The sequence below is a fragment of the Topomyia yanbarensis genome, chromosome 2, assembly GCF_030247195.1.
Source record: "Topomyia yanbarensis strain Yona2022 chromosome 2, ASM3024719v1, whole genome shotgun sequence".
NCBI classification, from domain to species: Eukaryota; Metazoa; Arthropoda; class Insecta; order Diptera; family Culicidae; genus Topomyia; species Topomyia yanbarensis.
In genome coordinates this window covers 90,320,610-90,333,465 of record NC_080671.1, presented here as the reverse complement: position 1 = coordinate 90,333,465, position 12,856 = coordinate 90,320,610, and the positions used below count along the sequence as shown (strand labels likewise).

Below are 12,856 nucleotides of genomic sequence, written 5' to 3'. Positions count from 1 at the left end.
AACTTTCGTGGTATGACTGACCTGCTCAGGTAAGCTGCTAACAACGTCATCTGCCGAGACGCGAACCGATCCAGAGATCCCGAACATAACGACTTATATCTCTTTGCAACTATCTTCGCGGGGTTTCTTATCATTCCTGGCGATACTCGTTCCTAATTACCTATTGACTAGTGCTAAGAGTTTCCCGGCGGCGGAATTTCTCCCGATACCGATGTCAGTTTTCGTGAGCCACTTAGTTATCAGCCACTCTGGCGCAGAGATCACCTATTGTCCGATTTTTTCCCGAGTACGTGTTGTTCGTTCGTTATTCTTCCTCCTTAACTACTGTATCTAGCTCGCTGACACACCTTTGCTGCGTAACTGATCTACTAACAACTGTCGTTAATATCGAAACTAGTCGAGACGTGAACCGATCCAGCGGTGCTGATTGACTTGACATCCTTTTACAGCCACCCTCACAGGTTTTCTTCAAAGACTTGTTTCTAGAATGAGAACTCTAATGACATTGTGTGTCAAAACGGCTCGCAGTATAAATTTTTTATTCCTGATCAGAAAGTTAGGAAATATATTCAAAACTCTCAAAACCCTCCCCATGCACACGGGCCTGGTAGATTGGGTTATCCATTTGATTGGGATTGTTCTCTTTCGTAGGCCCAATATCCTCGTTTTAGAGATGCGATACTGTAACCCACAAAATTTTTTATAACAACATTTAAATTAAATTCAACAATATTCAGTAATGAAGACTAGAGACCCAAACCGAACGAAGCATCTAATTTAATAATCCAATTCCAAAATCTTGATACAAACTCATTCATTATTCAAATTTATTTTTTATTCATTAGTACGAAACTCCAAAAAAGATGATAATATTAGAAAAAATATCCTCCAACTGTGCAACGGATAAGTACAACAAATGCGAAGCCAACGTGAAATGAAAAAAATAACAAAATATCCAACTATCCTGTTGGTACCAGTATCACTCCATTTTACAGTAATATTTAGCTAACAACACTGATCTATTAACAACCGTTAGCATTTCAAGCTTCAGTCAATCAGACAAGCCCAGGGCGAACCCGACCAAATCATGGAGCCGTCTAGAAGAAGAAAACAAACATAGCTATTATCTTCCTCCTGAGGAAGGTCTGCAAAATAACAGTTTCTCCGCATGACGATCCATTGGCGTGTTTAACATCACGAATTTCGTATCAGATATCGATTGTGATTATAGTGATTGTGTGAAGCGTTCCTTATTGATAACCGGTACGCTCCGGATTGGTAAATCTCCTCCTGAAGTGAAATGTGTGAAGTTGTCTACTGAACGGACAGTGTCCAAATTTGTCTGTACCCATCACTGTTTCGTTCTAGAACAACACAAAGAATGCACTCTGCATTCAAATTGATTTACACGGATCAAGGATAAGAAAATCTACATATCCCTTTCGGTTTGTTTAACGTTGCCCGTAAGTCTTCCTTCCCGAAGCACCGGCGCACTTTTCGTTCCAATTTTCAAAAGTACACCATCAAAAGCCACATCGATACGTTTGCATGATAGATACCGAGGAAATCCAGACCCATTCCGGTTAATGAGCTGCTCCAGAAAAGCTTGTCGAACCGGTAACGTGATCAAGTTGATTATCGACCCATCTCATGTACGTAGACTACCATTGGTTGGCTGATGCTGCTATGAACACAGACCGATAGTACCGAGAGCGATAGTCCGCCGCTGCTGCATCAACTAAGTAGTCACTTCTTCATCGTGTGCACACACACACACCGACCGAGAGTGGTACTTGTGGCGTGGAACAAGTAGAAGAGAATAAAAAATGAACTGACTGCGAAAAGATGAACCGAGTTGGAAAAACCTTCACCTCGACCCGGCCCGGCCTGGCCGAGACGAGCGTGCCAGGACGGGATACCTGCCTATCTCACGTTCTCGACGATAAAGCAATGCAAAACTGACATAAGTGCATACCTAGTCTGCTCGGCGACGGAGAATTCAGAACTTATTGAGCACCGACCGCGCATATGCAAAGTATGTATGAGCTAACCCGAGCCGAGCACACTTCTGCAGGCCCTCAAGGGAGATGCTATTCGAAACAGTTTCCGAGACGCCCGACTCGGATTAAGCAATGCAATGGCGTGGTGCACGGTCGGCGGGCTCTGCATGAGGCAACCGTGCAAGCTAAATAGAGGTGCTGAGCTAATTCCTGAGTGATGGGTCCTGTCTGGTACATGGACGTACGCAATTAGCCGGGTATGTGTGAAGGTAGCACTGACAGATTTTTCTCACCACCGAGCCCGATGAAAGAAGTGTAATCGTTTATGGTGGGTTTAAACGTTTTAAAAACGTACAAACAGTAGGTATATAGTAAAGGAATCAGTACTGTATTCGGTAACGGCAAGCAATGAAAAAGCTTCGACAAATAGTATGCGGTGGCTACGACGGGAGCACCACATTAGGCATAAATACGTTAGGCATACGGACGTTTGGCATACGTACGTTAGGCATAATGGACGTTAGGCATAAAGACGTTTGACATAATGGACGTTAGGCTACGTTAGGCATAATGAACGTTAGGCATAATGGGCGATTGACATAATGGACGTCAGGCATAAATTATCATATTGAAGTATCCTTCAAGAAAATAATTTTTTGGTGGTGACAGCCTCGGGTGGTAAGAGCTCAAATGTTTGAATTTTTTTGAATTACTCTGGAAGCTGATAAAACTCGATCAACATTTTATTCTATTGAATATACCACAAGAAATCTTCACTCAAATAAAATATGCAGAACGAATAAACAAATTGCACATCTCTAAAATAGGCTAAATACACTTGTTAAAAATCAGTCTATTTTGTATTAAGGTATGAATAAAGCACACGCCCATGTCGTTTTTAAACAAGAACGGTTTAAACTGCTAAAACTTTTGATTTAGGTAGAATTTACTCACAAAAACAAGGAAGACCAGTAACCGGGACTATTACAACTTAGAACTGAAGTTATCTCTATTAGCCTAATATTTACAGTTGGCGTTGATAAATGAAATTTTGATATATCTTCATTGTTTCCCATTATTATTGAAAACTGCTGAAGCGTATCAATTTAGACCGTCTTCGACTATCTTTTCCTAGCATATAGAATATTGAAAATTTTCTTGGAGAATTGTGTTGAGCACCGGAAGGTAAATATTGAGCAGCTTCCAACACTGCGAAAGAAGCATCTTTCAAGCGAGTTTTTCGTGTTTCTTAAACCCTATGAACGCTAGAAAAAAGTTGGGCATGTACGGATTAACTTAGATTAGTTCTTCATGCATGCAAGGTGTAATTTTCCAAGAAGAAAATATTTAACCTAGAAGAAAAGCTCATGAAAGAAAGAATGATGCATTTTATTATTCATTCAACGAATATTCGAATATTGCTGGTTCTATATTGATTATCTCCCATATTCTTAAGCACAATGAGTGTATTCTCGAGGCCATCACAAATAGAGCTACGGAAACTCTTTGATGTGAGAGAGAGAGTTTATTCCTGTACTGTGATGAGTTACCGAAACGAAAAAGTTATCGTCACAAACGTAGAATCCGTAGCCTAATATTGATCCTGTGCATAGCACTGCCAGTTTCCATTGGATCAAAAACTTAATGTCTGTTCATTATTTTTTCCATTTTTTTGTAAACAACCTATTGAGTCAATTTGTTAAATGTTGTAACGGCGTTTAATTAGCAAGGGACTGGAAGGTGAAGTATATTTTTCAATATTAAGAGCCATAGTACTCAAGTGAGAGCAAGGAGTTGAAGAAAGAAATTTTGGAAAAGCGTGAAGTAGGGTCAATGAGCAAGCCTAGAGTTTCCCGGCGACTTAACCCTTTGTCTGTTACCGCAGAAGTTAGGATCTTTTGGCATTAGAAATGCGAATCACCTGAGTCTGCAGCATGTCCGGACGAGTGGAAAGTTACTTTGTATTTCATACTGTCGGAACCGATCTTCAGCTTCTTGCTCTCCCTTGAGTACTATGACTCTTAATATTGTAAAAAAATATACTTCACCATCCAGTCCCTTGCTAGTTTAATGCCGTTACAACAGTCTGTTCATTATTTTGCTTTTTTAATATTTGGATGAAACTCTATTGGTAATACATCTTAAAGGCTAAAAATTTTCTTGCATCAAAATTGAAAGGATATTTTCTTCATCTCGTCTACAGAAAAATATAAAAAAGCTCTACATTTGTAGGGGTTAAATATATCGCATGGAATTTTTTCATTTTGGAGTCTCTCGCTAGAGTTATGCGAAGCTATGGTATAGAAAAGCGTCATGTTTTCCTAACCTGAAAAAACAACCGAAATCTCTAACGAAAGCCTTGCGATTATTTTTATATTTTTGTGAATTATGCCTATCGTCCATTATGCCTAACGTACTTATGCCTAATGTATGTATGCCTAACGTATTTACGCCAAACGTCACGCACCCGGCTACGACAGATCTCTCAAAGAGAATAAACTGACACATAAACTGACAGTAATGGTAGTTAAGGGTTGATCCGTTTTAGTTGTTTCATTTCGAATGTTCGTTTAATATGATCGTTATGACTTCAACGAGATCCTGAATTAAAATGGTTTCCCGGTTCTGAATCCAGAATTCTGAAGAATTCGGAAATCACGATTTTTTCTGTTTTCGCTAAATAATTTGTATCGACGCACAGTGGGAAAAAAATATACCCAAAACGCGATATTTTTTTTTTTTTGAAAAGGCTGGATGACGTTAACCAGGAGAGGTGTCTTTTAGGTAAAAAGGTTGCAAATAGTATTTACAACGACCGCACGGTATGCCCATTTCGCCCCAGTTACCCTTTTAGTTTGAGTTTATATTCAAGACTGACTATATAACTCAGAAGGAAGTTGTATGCGACTGACCAAAGTTATGTAAAAACAATTCAGAGAATCGTTTGAAGAATAATCTCATGAAACGTATACATCCATTTTATCCCAATTCCTTGCACAACTAAAGTATAAATGTAATTCTGGCTTTATATTTCGGTAAAAGGTTATACGCGGCTCAAAAATCAAAAGTAGTAATTCTTATTTATAAAAGTCCAGATTATTGTTTGAATATGGTAAGACTGACCGCCCGAAACGTGTGTACCAGTTTTACCCCAATTCCTCCCATTACTCAAGTATAAAGTTGAATCTAGCTCTATATTTCAGATAGAGGCTGAATGCGGCTGATAAAAAGCAGTTTTTTCTTATGCATGTTCTTATGGGGAATCGATTCAAGATAGTTACAATGACCAAATGAAATGTGTGTATGTTTTACCCCAACTCTTCCCATATCTCAAGAGTGAAGGTAAATCTGGCTGTTCTCGGAAAGAGGCTGAATGTGGCTGATGAGAAGTAATAATTGTTATTTAGAAAAATCTAAGCAATTGATTGAAGATAAGTAAAATGGCCGCACAAAAGGCTTGTATGTATCCGTTTTACCCCAATTCTTCATATAATAGAAGTGTGGAGTTATAGCTTACTTAATATTTCAGGATAAGGCAGAAAGCGGCTAATCAAAAGGCTGATTTTTATTTTAATTAGTTCAGGGAATCGATTGAAAATAGTTAGAAAGACGAGACAAAAAAGGTGTTTTCCCCAAATCCCTTCCGTAACTCAAGTGTGATGTTGAAGCTGGCTCTACTTCTCGGAAAGAGTCTAAATGTGGCTGATGAAAAGTAATAATTTTTATGTAGAAAATTTCGGGGAATTGATTGGAGATAGTTAGAATAACCGCACAAAACGTGTATACCCGTTTTAATCCAATTTTCCCCATAACTCAAGCGTGAAGTTAAACCTGGCCGTGCTTCTTGGATAGAGACTGAATGCCGATGGTGAAAAGTAGTAATTTTTATGTGGAAAAATCCGAGAAATCGATTAAAGATAGTTAGAATAACCTCACGAAACGTTTATACCCGTTCTACCCTAAATCTTCACATCTGGCTGCAGCTTCTTCTGTACGGAAATCCAACTTTTTTCTTCATGACTGCCTCAGTTTTGACCTCTATGGGATGCTTCAGTAGCGTCTGCTTCTTATTTGCCAGTATTTTTGGATGGGCCTTAGTTCCGGTGCGTTGGAGGGTTTAATGTCCTTGGGCACGAAGTGACCCCGTTGGCTTCGTACCACTCCTGGGCACCATATGAATAGTGGCACGAAACTAGATATGGCCAGAAGATCGTAGGGCCCTCGTGTTGTTTCAACAGGAGAACCAGACGCTTTGATGGACACTTCGTGAGGTAGATCTTCCCGTTTACAGTCCCGGTATAATTAAGAACGGCGCACTTCGTTTGCCACATGAGCAGATCGCTTGCCAAATCATGAATGTATAATAGAGTGGTTATTATCGCAAGTTCGATTCCTGTTTGAGGACATTTCTCAGTGATTCCAACAAAAAGGTAAGTTTTCACCATTTTTTTCATTCTCACTGTTCCGGTCCTTCTTTCTCTGTCTGTTTTCCAGTGGACGCGTTCCTAAAAGCCTAACTGTTCACGAAAAAAAAACCGCTCATAAATGCATGAAAACAAGATCACGATTTCGTCAACTGAGGGAGTTACGAAAACCGTAACCAAGTCCCTGAAATTATGAATAATAAACCTCGTAATCATGAAACTATTTGTGCTTCCAAAAAAAAAAGTTTGCGTCGAATATATACATGCCGTTACATTCGAATGTTTGGTAGGGTTACTGTAGTTGTTCCCTGGTCATGTTTAGTTGCTATTGTGATCCTTGTTCACAATTTGGGAATACACAGACGACAGACAAACGATGTTCATGAGTGCAGGAGCTTATTCGCGATTTTTGTGATTTCTCATCAAGTTACCGTGATATTTTATTTATGAGTTTTTTCTATCAGAGTAGCGTGATTTATGTTCATGATTGTAGGATCTTAGTCACGATTTCCGTAATTTCTATTTCGTTGTATTTTAGTGATGAATAGCGTGATTCATGCTCATGATTTCAGAATATTTATCACGATTTTTGTTTTATTAATGTGATTTATGTTCATGATTTCAGGATCTTTGTAACGATTTTCATAATTTTAAAATTCACGTTATCGTGATATTTTAGTCACGAGTAGAGTGATTTATGTTCATGAATTCAAGATCTTAGTCATGATTTTTGATATTTTAATCACGAGTGTTTTTCATGATTTCAAAATGTTAATTACGATTTTCGTAATTTTTATTCATGTTATCTTCATATTTTAGTCACGACTAGAGTAATTTATGTTAATGATTTTAGGATCTTAGTCACGATTTTGTAATTTATTTGCACGTTATCATGATATTCATTCTAGAGCTTACTTTCGAATTGTACACGTGGAGTGAGGTGACTGATGTTCATGACATTAGCATTTTTATTATGATATTCGTAATTTCTGTTATTTTTTCGGTTATTATCGGTTTTTGTACTTGGAGTATTGCGATAATATAAATAAGAACATAAATGTGTGACTAATAAGCGGGATCTTGTTTCATGAAATATATCACTAACACAATTTTCGGCTCTATAATGTATTTTTGGTGCTCAGCGCAGTTTTCTTTTTCTGTCGAGACATCACACTGAACCTTATCAAATGAATAACGCTGTTCTAGGTCCTAATAGTTTTCTTATATCTACTACTCGTGCCTCTACCTAAATGACATTTCATGGAATAGTGCATGGAATAAAAATGATTCTATCAATGATACTCTAGATTTTGTGAAATAGTTCCCGTAAAAATTTCATGTGACCATGTTGCATGAAATTGAAAATGATTATGATTTTTCATATATACACAAACTCGCAAGGTAGTAGGAGTAAAGTAGGAATCATGAACTAGTTCACGAACCCACGAATAATATTTGATGATTTCACGAATTATTTTATAAGCACGAATGGTATGTCATGTCTATTATACAAACGATCATGAACCAGTTCACGAATACATGAAAAACATTTTATGATTTCTATGTTACTATGTTTTAATTGCCGCAAGGTGCTACTGTATCGATTTTGTTGGCTATTTTCGGCAAATTTGAGACTAAGAGAAACGAAAGCAATGAAATTGAAAGACGGATAGGTATTCTAGAGCGAATCAGTTATAAACTTAGACCGGAAAACTAGAACTATGCAGGCCGGCGTCGGCGGTAAAACATGATGATGAGTTATGTTCCACCATAGACCATGCGGTAGACTTGGGTGCAACGCCCAACTCCTACTCTGCAGAAGGCAAAGAATTCTTCACATTTTCTTTCGATCATGCCCATATGAGCCTGCCTAGTTCTAGTTTTCCGTTCTAAGTTTATAACTGATTCGCTCTAGAATACCTATCCGTCTTTCAATTTCATTGCTTTCGTTTCTCTTAGTCTCAAATTTGCCGAAAATAGCCAACAAAATCGATACAGCATTTTATGATTTCGTGAACAAATTCACGAGCACGAATACATGAATAATTTTCTATGGCCTCGTGAAGTATTTCACGGCCGCGAACGGATAATTGTGGCTATTATACCACGAATCATGAATCAGTTCAAGAATACATGAATATTATGGCATGGCCTTGTGAAACATTTCATGGGGGCGAATGATTGATAGTGACTAGTATAGTTCGGATCGAATCGAATACGCGAGTAAAATTTCATTATTTCGTGAACTATTTCACGACCTCGAATGGTAAGTGGGGAGTATTAAACTAGGAATCATCAACCAGTTCACGAATACATGAATAATATTGTATAATATTGTGAAATGTTTCACGTACGCGGATGGTAAATAGTATACTAGGGATCATGAACCAGTTGACGAATACATGAATAATATTTGATGATTTTGTTAACTATTTCTCGAGCACGGATATTGGATCGTGACTAATATATTAATAATCATGAATTAGTTCGTGAAATAGTTCACGAGAAAGTATCCAGACTGTTTCCAAATCTATGAATAACATCATAAGTCAACATTTGATTTTAAGAATAATGTTATTAAAGTTGTGTATTAGTTCACGTACAGGAAATCGATTCGGTAATGACATGGAGGAAAACATAACTTCAGTTAACAAAACAAAAACAAATATTTCCCCTAATAAAAGCATAATGGGGGTGTTACTGAAGAGAAATTGAACATAATTGTAAAAGTCTAGATATTTGTTCATAGTCCTGTTTTCGTAACGTAAAAACGTTGTAGTTCAAGAATTCATGGCACCTTATTCACGATTTCGGGAACTTTTTTTTGTATTGTTTTAACATAAAAGGGACTCACAAACTACAATAACATAATAGGGCTAAGTAGTTTATTTTTAATAAAATCTCGACATTTCTGCTAAATATACATTCTGGACCACTGTGCATTTTAAACAGGTGTGAAAAATACGATGGGTTTTTACGCCCATTTCAGAATTGTTTCTGAAGCATATCTCGAAATGGGCTTTCACCATTCAAGAAACAAAATAAATAAGTAAATAAACAAATAAATAAATAAATAGATAAATAAAAAAATAAATAAATAAATAAATAAATAAATATATAAATATATAAATAAATAAATAAATAAATAAATAAATAAATAAATAAATAAATAAATAAATAAATAAATAAATAAATAAATAAATAAATAAATAAATAAATAAATAAATAAATAAATTTGGTACTGGTTTGGACTTATCTAACTAGCATTATGTTGGTGTTGGTTACTGACGAGGACCATCCGAAATGCTAAAAACCAAACTTTTATGTTAAATATTGTGTCCGTAGGATTTTTCAGACAGATCACAATTCTGAACATATAGGGTGTGGAGCCTATCTTCGCCCTACCCATTTGTAACCGTTCGCTTTTTTGTGGGAGACAAGCTCCTGCGACCAGTGCACAGTGGTCCAGAATGTGAATTTAGTAGGAATTTTAACTTTTTGCTAAAATTAAATGACTTTGCCTTACAATATGTTTGGCAAAGTTGTTGTACTTTGCAAGGTCCTTCTTTATGTTTAAACAGATGCTAGGGTGGTTCTAATTTTAGCAATATTTAAAATTGAACTTTTCAACGGTTCGGGATAGAGCTTTACTGTCTTCGATGGAGTTATAGAGCAGCACACATTAGATAAATTTTCTGAAGACATGCAAGCTCTAGCTTTTATACTTTCCATTGCACGAGAAATCAAAATGTACGCTTTAGGGTGTTCTTTAAAAAACGGTTTTGGCTCTATAACTTTTGTAGCTTTTATTTTATTCTAAAGTACCCTTTGGAGAACTTGAAGATTATTTTAGGGCGCTTAATTTGCTTTAAAGCACGAAATACTAAACTTTTTTCGTTTCTAAGCTGTGAGAACTTTTATACAAAAAATATAACTTTTTCAAATAGCATTATCTTCGATTAGGGCACTTAACATTAAATACCGTTGCTGTCATATGAAATAGCATGATTTGTAGTATGAATCACCAAAAAATGGCATATACGATATTTTTTAATATCTTGCATAATTTACTCAAAAAATATTTAATTATTATTTAAAGGTATGTATAACTTCCTAACAAGAGAAGGTAGAAATTCGGTATATTAAGACCAATTGTTCTCCTTCAAAATATCTGAAAGTATTTCTAAAGTAATCTTAATGAAAAATCAAAACTGAAAAAGTTAAACAAAGAAAACCATTTTTTAAGAAACGCTCTATTTTTTTAGTAAATTTCTTATAAAACGAAAAGTACACAACATAGAGTTTCAGTGTCTTCGACGAAGTTTTTTTTCTTCAATTTTCTTAAAGACAACGAAACTCTATCTCGAACCATTAAAAAGTTACTTTCCTGATTTGAAAAAAAAATTAGAGCTACCCTACCCACTGTTTAAAATATTTGAAAAGTATTGTAAAGTACAATATGTTATCACGAAAACCTATAACATCACATGACAACTATATACAGGAAAATAAATCATTATTCGAGTTCTAAAATTCTGAAAAAGAAAAAACAGCCACGGTAATATTGAACTGAAAAAAAGGTGCGAAATCGGCAAAGTCCCAAAAAGTCGATCATTATAAAAAAAAATCGAGGTAGCATAAAATCTCGACGTTTCATGCATTTTAAAGATGTTTGGCATCAAAAATACGCATTCGATTTCTGAAATTTCATGGGGTCCCCCCTTTGAAAAAAAAAATTGAGTTCCGGCTTATATAGGAATTTCATATGTGACCGGACGGTTTAATCTATATTTCCGGACCCATATAAGCGATCCGTACGAAATTTTATAGACATCTATGGGGATATTATAGCTATCATTTGGGACTAAGTTTGTAAAAATCGGCCCAACCATTTCCGGGAAACTGATGCGAGTTTTGAAAAAAATTTGAGTAAATTTTGAAAGATGGCTGCTTTTCCCGGGCACTTCCGGAACCGTCTATGGTGGTCAATGTAGTCAACGAAAGTTTGGTTGGCCGTCGGTAACCTAGAACAGCAAATTTAAGTTATTTGAGAGACATTTTAGCGAAATTTTTACCTTTTTTGCTTCCATCGGAGTATCGGTTTGAATCACAATTTGCTATGTGATCGCACGCCACAACCCGTAACTACGGAACCGGAAGTCGGATCGAGATGAAATTTAATAGCCATTTACGGGGACGCAACATCTTTCATTTGAGACTAAGTTTGGTTGATTCGGTCTAGCCGTCTCCGAGAAACCGATGTGACTGTTAGTCTGAATTTGGATACTTCCGCCGGGGCTTCCGGATCCGATGATGGTGGCCAATGTGACCAAAGAGACTTTGAATGGCTGTTAATGACCTAGTACTACAAATCGAAGCAGTTGTGGTCACATTTTGGAAAAAATTTCACCATTATACATTCATTGCAGAATTTCTTAAAATCGACATTTTCTGCGTGATCGTACTCATCACCCTGTAACTCCGGAACCGGAAGTCGGATCCATTAGAAATTCAATAGCAGCCTATGGGAACGTTGCACCTTTCATTTGGGACTAAGTTTGTAAAAATCGGTTCATCCATCTCTGAGAAAAGTGAGTGAGATTGTGTTCGCGTACACACACAGACGCACATACACACACACATACATACACACACAGACATTTGCCGAACTCGACGAACTGAATCGAATGGTATATGTCACTCGGCCCTCCGGGCCTCCGTTTTCGGTTTTCAGAGCAATTGCAATACCTTTCTATTGAGAAAGGCAAAACGAAACTATATTTGTTATATTGTCCACCGTGTAATTTAAATTTAATTTAAATTTTAAAGTAATTTAAACATATTACAAAGGGTCAATTCATAAAAAACCAAATTTTTAATATAACTTTTTTAGTTTTCATTTTTTTCAACCTATCCTTCTGATGTTCTTTGGAGTTTTTTTTTCTAACACACCAATACTCTAGTTTCTAATATTCAAAAGATATAAACACTTAATATATCAAAAATAGATTTTTGATATATTGTTATGCCAAAAAAAAACCATTTTTGGCGAAAAAGTGCTCATAACTTCTCAACGAAAATAGTTAGATGTGTGGTGCCATGAAACAAATTATTCGCCTTAAAGCATTCTTAAAGTTGTCCGAAGACTACTTCGGGTTTAAATAAATACTGCAAAAGTTATTTGAATAAAACAGTTTTTCTAAGAATCACTAAGAAGAACCCTAACCTTCAATTTTGTATTTTCTGTAAAATAAAAAGTATGACAGATAGAGCTTACATGTCTTCAGTTAACTTTTCCAAAATGTCGTTCTAAAACTTCGCTGAAGGTCGTTTGGCTCTAACTAGAATGATTAAAAAGTTAATTTTATGATTTTGATAAAATTAGAACCACCCTAACTGTTGTTTTAACAAAATGAAGGGGCTCACAAACTA

General features: G+C 36.2%; 1 protein-coding gene across 6 annotated transcripts in view; it reads left to right on the top strand.

Moving 5' to 3' along the window:
- The window catches only part of LOC131678803 (leucine-rich repeats and immunoglobulin-like domains protein 3), a 570,421-nt gene that overhangs the window by 51,371 nt on the left and 506,194 nt on the right, over positions 1–12,856 (top strand). Inside the window, exon 1 of one of the 6 annotated variants that reach the window (XM_058959132.1) lies at positions 6,409–6,430. The exons of the other annotated variants lie outside the window; for them this stretch is intronic. The gene's annotated coding sequence lies outside the window, so the exon portion shown is untranslated. Of the gene's footprint in view, positions 1–6,408; positions 6,431–12,856 lie in introns of those variants that run through there. 6 annotated transcript variants of the gene reach the window in all.